The sequence below is a fragment of the Sapajus apella genome, unplaced genomic scaffold, assembly GCF_009761245.1.
Source record: "Sapajus apella isolate SASKATOON/1434 unplaced genomic scaffold, GSC_monkey_1.0 scaffold5, whole genome shotgun sequence".
NCBI classification, from domain to species: domain Eukaryota; kingdom Metazoa; phylum Chordata; class Mammalia; order Primates; family Cebidae; genus Sapajus; species Sapajus apella.
This window is the reverse complement of record NW_022436945.1, coordinates 32940183-32948350: the sequence shown is the minus strand read 5'-3', so window position 1 is coordinate 32948350 and position 8168 is coordinate 32940183.

Genomic DNA, 8168 nt, shown 5'->3' with positions numbered 1-8168 from the left:
AAGCATTAAAAAACAGATATTGTCCATATCACAAAAAGGACCAAAACTGGCTGAATGGCTTCTGCTTCTTTACCAGTGACAACTTCAGCCTAGTCTCCTCGCCATCTAGATAAGATTAATTACATACCCCATTAGAAAATTAGTTCCTCCCACAGCATCTGATCCAACATTCTGCTACTCAAGGTCTCCCCTAAAATCGCAAGTCCTCATCCTATTCCGACTGTGTTCCGATACCCTCTACTGCAGTTTTCCACATTTCCCAGGATGAGCATCCTTTCTCCCTGCATGTGCAGTAAACACAACTTGTTCAACTACAGATGTGCTCCTGGTGGTTTTTGATTGGACCTTACTCTATAGACAATTATGCTAAAGTTAGTTCTAAGTCTGTGTTATTTGAAACTTGGAGTTGGTAAGTAATAGAAACTCACTTGAACAAGCTTAAAAATAGAGGATATTTATTTGTCCAACACACAATACATGACTGGCTCAAACATGAAAACAGAAATGCAGATCGACCCGAAGAAACACCTGAAAAAAGAACATTGAAGTCATCATTAACTTAGGAGGCATTCCCTCTCTCTCTCTCTCTCTCTCTCTCTCTCTCTCATTTCTTTTCCAATACTTACTTATTTCCTTCACTGTTCACTATTTTCTGCAGAGAAGCTTTTTCTTTAGTCTTGGCCAATGGAATGATTTGAGTGAAAATGTTACATTTCAGTTACATGTAGAGTCTGCTACATAGTTGCACTTGGATACTTAGTGAGTGCCTGTTTTTCTGTATCCTGTCCTTGTCCCAATTAAAATAAGGACCAGCTCAGCCTGGATCATGTAGCTTATGATGGAAACAACTTAAATCCATGACCACTGGATTTTAACTCCACTAATAACTGCTCATGGGCTAGGAAAACTTGTAAAATATGTTTACCACATATAGTTTTTATTTCACAAGCTAGTTTTAGTCTCAAACAATTATTTTGTTATCTTTAAGATGCCTAAACAGTAAACCAAACGTGGGTATTTTAGAGATTAACTTGAGAATTAAGATAATAGGGAATAATAATCTTAGTCAATGTTCTAGTGCCTCCAATCAATAGAAATTTTCTAGATATTCTGGATTAATATAACTTTTCCCCAGAATGTAATATACATTACATATTCATTAGAATATTCATCAGTTTATAATAAACAATAGTAAGACAATGTTTACATCACTATTATTGCCAAATCAAACAGTATTTGGATTAGCAATGATTAATTATCTCTTTAATCCTGGTATTTGCCCAAGAATCTCATGCTTGCTATGTGATGCACTTTAGGATACAGCTGATTCACAAAATATAAAAATATTATGCAAACTTCCCCAAGACTGATGTTTATAAGTGGACTTGATGTCTCTGTAAAGCAAAAAATTTTCAGTGGGTGAAAATTAAATACTTAAAAATTAAGTGATTTCAGATTGTTGAACAACTTCTTTAGACCTTGAGTGCTCGGTTCCATGAAATCAAAATGTCATGCCCAAAATGCTTATTTGTGAGAATCGTTTAGTCACAGTTTTGTTCTGAAAAAGTGTATATATGCTATTTTAATCAAAAATTTAATGATTTTGATAGTATAAATATAACCTCATTAATATTATAAACAATTGTTAACACGGCTTACATTAGTAAATGCCATCTTGATTGAATTTGTAACTTTTGAGACTCATATTTTTTGATATGCTTTTATTTTGGTATATGTTGGCAATTCAGATTTCTATGTCTTGCAAAAGTTATGTAGTCTCTACAATACGTTTATATTCATGTTAAAATAGATCGCTACTCATGAAGTGTTTCCCAAATACTTCACTGAACACCATCCCATCAATATGCAACATGCTTTGGGAGAAAAGGTTTCTGTGCAACAGAATGCTTAGGGATTTCTATATACTGTTTTTCTCTGTTTGATATTCACAAGGCATTAAAAATATATTGAAATCCTGTGGCAAAAAACATTGGTTCAACTTTGTTTAACTTGACATTTCAAAAACTCTTAGATCCACGAAAACCTTTATTTGTACAATATCTTTTCTTGGAAAACATTTGAAAATTCTTGTTATAAAAAAAACTGTTTATTACCTGGTGATTTTTTTCTAAGAGTAACAGAATTCCTTGTAGAGTGCAGGTAATGTCTGTACTTAAATTTGAATGAGGAAATTAATGTGAATAATGAGATAATGCACAAAACAACTTTAGTTTTATTTTAGGTGGACATATCTAACTGGAATCTTTTGTTCCTGATACTGAAGTCCTAGAGGCATTTCCTCTTTCAATGCAGGAAAATACTCAATTCAATAGCATTTATTGATTGCTCATTTGGGACAAGACATAGTTCTAAGTACTGTTAGGGATGGAAAGATAATTAAGCATTAATCTTTGTCAAATTGAATTTTATCATCTAGCAGGAAATTACACACATGCAGACTTACACATACAACACTCAAACACATTCATTCATATACACATACATTTACTACTCTACAATAACTTGTGAAACATGCTAGAATGAAGAATGGACAAAATGTTTAGAAATTAGAAAGCAGGATGCGTACTTGCTGGAAGGTGGTAAGAGAAAGCGTAACAGGTTTGAGATGTAAACTGGACCTAGAATGATGGGGATACAACTTAAAAGGTCCATTCACGAGCAGATGCGTGGACATTTGGGGCAGAAAGAAAAGCTTGAATGTGATCTGAGAAAGCATTGTTTGTCTTTCAGAGGGCTGTGAATCCAGCTTGCACAATGTTTAAGGGTGGTGATTTGATATTGCTATGGTCTGAATGATTGTGCTTTCCTCAGATTCATATCTCGAAATCTTCCCTCTCAAGGTGATGGTATTAGGAGGTGGGGCTTTGGGGAAGTGATTAGGTCACGAGGGCAGAGCTCTCATGAATGAGGTTAGTAACACCCCCAATCCCGACCCAGAGTGATCTCTCATCTCTTTTCTATATGAGGTTAGAGTGAGAATACAACTCTCTGTGAGCATGTAAACCCTTACCACGCAACAAATTGCTGGTTATTTAATCTTAATCTCCCCGACCTCCCGAACTGTGAAGAATAGAGTTTTGTTATATTTAAGTCCAGTTTATGATGTTTTGTTATAGCATCCTGAACAGACTAAGATATGCAATGAGATTAGAAAATAGTTATTGAAATATTGTAAAGGATCTATAACTAGCTAAAAGAATTTGGACATGGATTTTATCCTGTAAGCAAGTGAATTTTAAATGTGTTCATAAATGCATCATAAATGTTAATATAATAGTGTTTAATAGTTAAATATTTAGAACAAAGAATTATATCTTTAAGCAATATATTACCTATTTTATAAAGATAATTCAAGTGGTAAGAGATAGGATGAACTCAAGTAGGTATAACCTGAAGACAAAGAGACCCATTTGCAGGCTATTTTAATAATTCAGAAGGGAATTGAAGAAGGCCTGACTTATAGCAGTTAAAGAGGACATGGAATTGAGCCACAGGTAGGAGATGATTTAGAAAAAGAACAGCATACATGATTGAGTGGCTACATGGGAGTGTGGAAAGGTTTGAGAAAGCACTGAGGTGGATGTGAAATCCTGGATTATCAGGGAGATTGGAGTGGATCTGCTTTGCTAAGCAGGTGAGCCTTCCTTTCCAGTCCTAAATCTGAGCTCTCTGATAAGAAAAGTGCCTTTAGAGAGAGAAAGAACATGTTCATTCCAGGAGCCCTAAGAATCTGAATTTACTTTTGGAAATTGTGAAGCTTTGAGTCCAGATGACTAGAGGAGTAAAAATGCTATCTATCAAGTAAAATGGGCAGAAGAAGCAAGAGTGGAGAGCAAAAGGGAGCCTTTTAATTTTTGCCTGAATTCCTACTGTGAGCAGGGAATTATACTGGGGCTAAGAAAACAAAGAGCTATAAGACATATCCCTTTGACAGCTCAGTGGTCTAAGGAGATAGGAAGTTGTCTAATGAATTAATAAGGAAGTTCATCATAGGTTTCATTCAAAATGAGTGTCAAAGAGAATAAATTCTTCTGAAGCTCAAATAAAATACCAGAGAGAGCTGCGTGTTACAATTTTTTTTTAACTTTTATTTTAAATTCAGGGATACAAGGGCAGGTTTGTTCCATAGGTAAGCTTGTGTCATGGGGGTTTGCTGTACAGATTATTTCATCACCCAGGTAAAAATTATTTAATAGTATGAAAATTGGTCTTCATAAGAAGGACTAAGAATTTAGCTAAGCGTAACAGAGTGGGAGAGGACATTCTAAACATGGAAAATGCTGCAAGTAAAGACAAAGATCCTTGTATATATGTAAGTTCATTTGTCTATCTATCTATCCATTCATTTAATAAGTTTTGGGTACATTTTACACGCCAGGCACCATCTATAGAGAATATTCAGAAATAATAAAAGCAGACCAATTTGATGGCAATGATGTTTTACATTCAACTAACACCTGCTGGGTGCTGCAGGAGTTGCTTCCCCCTACTTCATTTATTTAATCTTCATAAGATGTCTTTACAGATGAGAAACTTCAGTTCAGAGAGATTAAGAACTTCAAAACTACATATAGTGTCTTTTCAGGAGAGAAAACCACATCAATCACACCTTTTGATACTAAACAGTTCTCTTACAACATTACATGCCCTTCATGCAATAAACTTTGGGTTAATTTATTAACCCAATCATTTTTATATTGGAGATTAAGAACTGAGAAAGATTATGAAAGATCTCAAAGTTAATTAGAAAACTTGTTTTAGTCCTGAGAGAGGTGGAGGCATGGGAATTTTATACTTACCAGGCCATATGTGACTCTCAGGGGCCCTAGGCACTTAAGACTTTAATGGGCCTTTCTTCAATTAAGTGTTAAATTGTATTTTATGACTGTATTGGTATAAAGATCAATACGTGTAGTATAAGACCTAAAATGTTCAATATTATGTGCTGCTTTAACATCTGGTGAAACTGGGAGGGTCTTGAATAGCCTAACCATGAGCTCACATGGTTATTCTGCTTCCATGGGAAAGGTCTTCTAGGGAAAAATGTTTATATTCCCACAAAACCACAACATTCATATGTTGAAGCCCTTTTCCCCAACCTGATGGCATTTGTAGATGGAGCGTTTGGAAGTCAGTAGGTTTATATTAGGTTATGATGACAGGGCTTTCATGATGGGATTAGTGTCTTATGAAAAGAGAAAGAGAGGAAGATCTCCTTCTCCTTCCCCATCCATTGGCACACACCAAGGAAAGGCCATGTAAGCAGGTAGGGAGATGGCATCTGCTTGTAAGATAGGAGGGAATCCCTCAGCAGGCACTATATCTGAAGACTCCTTGAACTTGGACTTCTCAGCCTCCAGAACTGTGAGAGATGGATTTCTGTTGTTTAACCCACCCAGTCTATGACATTTTGTTATGTTAGCCTGAATAGACTATGACACCTAGCCAAGCAATCTCCTTTTATTAAAGGAACCAGGCTCACTTCCTACTTATCCCTGAGTAATAGGATTCAGTTTCCTGACAGTTCATGGAGTTGCTCAAGCAAGCCAATTATATCCCCTATTGAAAACCAGGGAGCACCATCCTCTTGTTACCACCAAACTTGCTTCCCACAGTCTCTGTGTTTTGAGCACAATCCCCATGTGGTCCTGGGTGGTGCAATGTGATCCTGCACTGGGCTTTCAGTATATGTGACCAATAAACTGCTGTTGACATTATCTGACCAATGTCAGGGGTCGTGTATTTGGCCATTGTCATAATCCTAGGTCAGGAATCCTTCTTTTTGCAATGAGGTGAATAGGAGGTAATGGAAACACCATATTAATATTACATATTAAGCCATTTCTTTGACCTAGCTCATTTTTAATATTCTAATTTTAAAAGAAATTAGGCTGCATGAGGTGGCTTATGGCTGTAATCCCAGCATTTTGGGAGACAGAGGAGGGTGGATGATGAGGTCAGGAAATCAAGACCATCCTGGCCAACATGGTGAGACCTTGCCTCTATTAAAAATACAAAAATTAGCTGTGCATGGTGGTGAGTGTCTGTAGTCCAGGCTACATGGGAGGCTGAGGAAGAACAATTGTTTGAACCCAGGGGGTGGAGGTTGCAGTGAGCCGAGATCGTGCCCCTGCACTCCAGCCTTGGAGACAGAGCAAGACTTTGTCTCAAAAAAATAAAATAAAATAAATAAAATAAATTAAAACATTTTCATGGGCTCTGAAAGGTACTGTGGGGCTTAGACAAAGCGCCTTCTCTGCCTAATAGAGAAGTTAGCCCTGGCCCAATATCAAACTCTATTATAGTGAAAATTTTTATTTTATTTTAATTTAATATAAACTGCTTTTATCTCAAATATATTCTAAAAGTGATGATAATAGAAAGGCTCCTCATATATTTTGTGAAGAAAACTTTTATTCTAGGTTAAACTAGCTTTTCTTTACTCATTACACCTAATACAACTAGACTTATGACCATCCTTAAAAAGTCATTACTAGGTGCTTTTACAGGATATGTTTAAATAGAATCTGAATGTTGAGGCAGGAAAGACACAGACAATATGCTTTAAATTCTTAGGTGAACTATAAAACATTACAAGAGTGTATGTGTAATTCTTATGTAGGTCAGTGATTTTTAAACAATGTTCAGAAAATCACAGGGGTTCCTCCAGGGTGTCTTAGGGGTTGCTAGGAAGGGCAGGTGTTGAAAGCAGGTGGGACCATAGGATTCTGCCCATTCTGCTCTCTCTCTTTTCTCATTCCTTGGTTAATCAGACAAGCTCTGTTTATCTACACTGAACACACAAAAGATTTTATTGGAAGCAAGGATCCTGCAGCACAAAGTGCTTTAAAATCACCAATCTTATTTATCACTCATGTCCTACATCTAACAGGTGTTTGATACAACGAGAAGCTAGAAAATTAAGCCAAAGTTGAATTTGATACAATAAATCAATGTGAAAAAGAACCAATTGATAACAACTTGGCAATAGTGACATACTATGAAGATGCAGGGATGACGAGGTAGAAATAAAATTTTACTTTCTTTCTTTGAAGGTAAACACAGTGAATCTTGAGAAGCCTCTGGACAATTTTTTTTATTTAAAATGCTACATCCCATTATTTATACCAGATACATGAAGCATCTGTTCAACCATGTCTGTCAGCAACGTGTTTCAGGAATACCATCCCTTGTTAATAATAAATTCTTTCACCAAACAGCTAGCCTGACTCCCCTATGCTCCCTTCAACCTCTTTCTTCTTATCTTGCTCTAAATTAAAATGGAAACAACTGTTTATCACCCTACTTATTATAACCCTTATTCTGAAAGAATAATTCTTCTCATGGTTGTCTTTTTTTCCTAAAACTAAATCCCAGTTTTCTCAGACTTTCCACAAAGCTATTATTTCCAATCCTTCAGCATACTTTTGGTTCCTATAAACATTCTCCTCAGTCTTTTTTTTTTTTTTTACATTAAAAGTTACTGTGTTTTATTTCACTTATTTTTTTCTTATTGCATTTTAGATTTGGGGGTACATGTGAAGAACATGCAAGATTGTTGCATAGGTACACACATGGCACTGTAATTTGCTGCCTTCCTCCCCATCACCTATATCTGGCATTTCTCCCCATGCTGTCTCTCCCCAACTCCCCACCCCCCACTTTCCCTCTCCTATTTCCCCCCTGACAGACCCCAGTGTGTGATGCTGTCCTCCCTGTGTCCATGTGTTCTAATTGTTCAACACCCACCTATGAGTGAGAACATGCGGTGTTTGATTTTCTGTTCTTGTGTCAGTTTGCTGAGAATGATGGTTTCCAGGTTCATCCATTTCCCTACAAAGGGCACAAACTCTTCTTTTTTGATGGCTGCATAATATTCCATGGTGTGTATGTGCCACATTTTCCCTGTCCAGTCTATCATTGATGGGCATTCCAGATCTTTGCTATTGTAAACAGTGCTGCAATGAAAATTCGTGTGCATGTATCCTTATAGTAGAACGATTTATAATCCTTTGGATATATACCTAGTAATGAAATTGTTGGGTCAAATGGAATTTCTATTTCTAGGTCCTTGAGGAATTGACACTCTGTCTTCCACAATGGTTGAACTAATTTACACTCCCACCAACAATGTAAAAGTGTTCCTA